The following is a 4525-nucleotide window of genomic DNA, read 5'->3' on the forward strand; positions in this document are numbered from 1 at the left end:
GTGACCCATCGTAAACAGACTACTAGCCTTCACATTGGAACTGACTGGGCCCCTCCATTCCCTGACTTGGTTTCTTCTTCTTCTTCTTCTTCTTTTTTCATGCAAGGTTGGTAATATTGAAAAGTTTATAAGAAAATATAGCAAAAGATAGTGGAAATTTGTCTCATTCGATAGTCCGCATGAACAGAGAGGACTATCAACTAAGCCTTTCAAGTTAAGGTGGCTATTTAGGGAGCTACATTCCATTATTAGACTCGAGGATCTGACCTTGTCTGCTTCCAGAGAAGAATGTCGGATTTGTTTTAACATCTGACGGATGGGAGTTTCAACATTTTAAGACAGAGGGAATGAAAGATTTTTGAAACAAAGACGTATGGCAAAGAGGACGAAAATTTTCTCATCAGAGAAATTTCTATTTTCGAAGATGTCTTGTAAGTTCATATCATGAACCATTTTATGAAACTGTATAAGTTTATGCGTCTGACGTCTTTTTTTCAAGAGTTTCCCACCCCGTTCCGTTGTACAACATAAATCTACTCGTAAGCTTTGTCCCTCCCGTTACAATTCTAGCGGCCTCTACATTTAAACTTTCTAAAATATTTATTTGGGCTATTTTAGATTAACCCACACAATGTCAGCGTGTTCTAAAACTGGACGAATGAAGGAAAAATACAGAGTGAAGTGATTGCCGATTAAGAGAAAATCTAAATTTCCTTAGGAGATTAAACTTAGAGGATGCTTTGTCAATTACATAATGAACATGGTCTTCCCATGTGCCGTTGCCAGATATGTACACACCGAGGTGTTTTTTGGAGACTGACTTCATTAATAGGAATGTGTTCATGTAGAGCGGAGGATTAGCTACACGTACGCCTTTTCTATCGACTGATACACTTTCGGTTTTTAGAGGATTAAAAGCAACTAGCCATCTTTTTGACCAAGAATAAATTTTAACGAGGTCTCTATTAATAATATCTGCACTTGTTGCTGGAGTGTCAACAAATGTATACAGTGAAGTATCATCAGCGATTATTTTAATAATAGACCCTATGTCATTTACTATATCGTTAATATAAATCAAGAACATCAAAGGGCCTAAATTTGATCCTTGTAGTACACCACGGTGCCAAACTCTATCGAAGGCCTTGCTGATATCGCAGACCATGCGAATATCTTTGCCTATATCTAACGCTGATGTAATATCATGAATGATAGAGAGAAGTTGGTTTTGGGGCGAGTCTCCAGTTCTAAAGCCAGACTGATGTGGTGATAAAAGGGAGTTTTCAAGAAGTTGTATACGTATTTGTAAACACATCTTCCATAATTTTACCAATTACAGAAAGTAGAGATGTAGGTCTGTAATTCGATGGAGATGATTTATCACCTTTCTTAAAAACAGGTGTTACATTTGCCTGTTTCAGAGTGTAGGATTTATTGAATATTTTACTCAGTGGGGAACTAATAATATCCACTGCCTCCTTTAAAAACCGTGCATTAATAAGGTCAGGTCCAACAGCTTTAGAACAGTCAAGAGTTTTTATGATGTCACTGACGTATCTAAGAGAAATGTTTATGTCATCTAGACGCTTGTCATTTACGAAAGGTATGTGTGGAAGCTGAACGTTAGAGTCGTCAACGGTAGCCTGGGAACAAAAAGTATCGTTAAAGATATTAGCTTTGTCCATGTCATCGTCAAATATTAAATTGTTGTGAGATATAGGAGGGATGGGGAATTTGCCACAGGATTTGGTAAAAAGGCCTTTATAGATCACCACCATGGTTTGGAGTCTGCAAAGTGGAAACATGAAGTTGCTTACATTACTTCTAAAAGTATTTCCGCTTGGATTGACCTATGGTGTTTATGCAAGTGTTTCTAATAAGTCTAAATTTTGTCCAGTAATTTGCTCTATTTGTCATTTTTGCCTTATTGTGTACCCGTCGTCTTTTATCAATTTTCTTATTTCGTTGGTCATCCATGGTGGATCATTCGATCTGACAGTGATAAGTTTGTTCGGAATACATGACTTAGCTGTCGAAAGAAGGATATCCATGAAGTCGTTCACACATTTGTCTATGTCGTCAGTACTCGTCAAAGTGTCGAAATCGATAAGGGAAAGTCTTTGTCTGTAAATATCGTAATTGCCGTATTTGTATAACCATATATGTCGCTGAAAACATTGTCCCTGAGTAATAGAAATGCTAAGAGAAAGGTAAGTGGGGCAGTGATACCTGATGGGTTGATCTAAGAAACTCTCACCTACAATACATTTGTCGATAAGGTTTTTATTACTAACGCAGACTATGTTAAGAAGGGAGGAGGATGTTTCAGTAAAAAATGTGGCCGTGCTTACAGTCTGCGTGAGATTAAAAGTTAGTAGTAATTGTAATTTGTCGGATTGGCTAGAATTAGAAAGCAAATTTGCATTATAGCCACTAGTTACTATAATGTTTCGAATTCCGCAGCTGTGTGCCAGGTCTATAGATTGAGGAATATGGTCGCAAGATTGTGCAGATGAGGGGGGAAGGAGGGGTTAATCATGCTTCAAACTTTGAAAATTTAAATGGACAAATAAATATTCACTTATATTTGATTATTTGATTCTATAGAAGAATCAGTGGTATCATTTAATGGGCCAGGCTTACATTCAATATCGCCTGACAAGTATAGTTTCATTATAACAAAGTGCTACGTGAAGAACGGAAATAGAAAATGATAATGAATCGACAAATAGCAAAAGCGCAGGAGAGTGTCTCGCTGAAAAGGTGTCTAAAGACAGAACGATAGAATATATGTTCATTATTATACAAAATGTAGAACAAAACATACACAACATCAGACTTATGCTAAGGATATCAAGCACGCTGATAAATGTTTTAAGATGTACAGATTGACAGTGTTGGTTGAACGCGCCTATCCGAGCACGATACATAAGAAGGCAGTCAGGCATTGGCTAGGTAACACTAGAGTTTGGGACAAATACCAAACGTGCTGGAATGACGAGTTCAACAATACTAGGAAACGTGATGCATATGAATAAGAGCGGCAAGCCACCTGGGAGGGGGTGACAGGGGAGGGGTCAGGGAATGTGCAAAATTGAGAGGGAACAGTTTGTGCAAAAAGGGATACAGAGAATACTAGACATAACATAAACATGTTGGAGTGGGAGATGGGATGGATCAGGAGGAAACTCTGTGAATAATTATTGATATAACAAATACATGTAGATGCGCATATACGAAATGACATTTTTGGAGACAGAAAAGAGGAGAAAAAATCTAACAATTATACATACGGGATGTCTTAATATCAGGTACATTGTAATAGGTAGGAAAAGCACTTCATTTATACACTTATGAACCGTGACATAATAGACACTATACATGTGTACACTTATATACACCGACATAAAAATAACATTATTTTGTACACTTACATGTATGTACCATGTCACAAGCCAATAAGATAGTTTGTTCATATTACCACGATTTCTATCGACTGCTGACGAAAAACTAATACACGGTTTTGAAAGATGCAGGTTGATAAGGCCATAGGAACATTTTATGGTTGATATCAAAGTCTCATTTGGAAAGGTACTAGATCCTCCTGCAATATGAAGTCGGTATCCCATAGGCGGAGGGAATCCTGTTTTGGTTACAGGATTTTAAAATTTTCTATAAAAATAAACTGGATGAAATATATTAAATAAAATCGACTAATTATACTCGATTCAGAGTTGTCCCTACTTAACTGATATCTCACTATATTATATATTATATGAATGATATTAACATGTATATATACTCATTGTTACTAAATGGAGAGAACTTACATAGGCTATGCCTGTTGTTCAATCCTTTTTCTTTCAGAACTATTTTCTTTGAGAAATAAAATTTGTTGAAATGAAATATGAAGTCGGATGTTTTTGATGTTTGTTGAAGTGCTTAATGGTTCCGTTGTCAAAACTCTGGTATTATTTTCTAATTACCTTTTCAATGGTCTCCATTCTCATTAATTTTTTTGTTGTTGTTTAAATTTTGCCCCGGGTTTATCGATTTTGAGTGAGAGTGTCGGTTTCGTTATAATGTCTGTATCATTCGTTGTATTTATTTGATCCTTGGTAGTACTTATTGACAGTTTCCCTTTTGATTGTGTTAGATTTCAAACTTCCTTTTCAAATGTCATCCATCCATCCATCTGTTTTTCGAATTTATAAGTTCTTTTTTTAAAAGCATTTGCTAAAATGGATCTAAGTGTAACCATTGATTATTCCAGAGCAACACAAACTTCGAACGCACACTCTTGAAGAGGCCAAATAGATATGTAGCATTTTCATAACATTTTATTTACTTAGTAATATACATTTCCTTGGATTGAAAATGTGTGTAGGAAGTTTGATATTGTGGAAGCTTAGTAATGTATGCATAGGGGATATTGAAGGGTTTCCCTCCTTTGAATAATAACATACAATGTACATTTCACGAATATGACAGAATATCGATATTTTCACAAGTGCGAAGCACGAGC

This window comes from Pecten maximus, chromosome 6, assembly GCF_902652985.1.
Source record: "Pecten maximus chromosome 6, xPecMax1.1, whole genome shotgun sequence".
Classification (NCBI taxonomy): domain Eukaryota; kingdom Metazoa; phylum Mollusca; class Bivalvia; order Pectinida; family Pectinidae; genus Pecten; species Pecten maximus.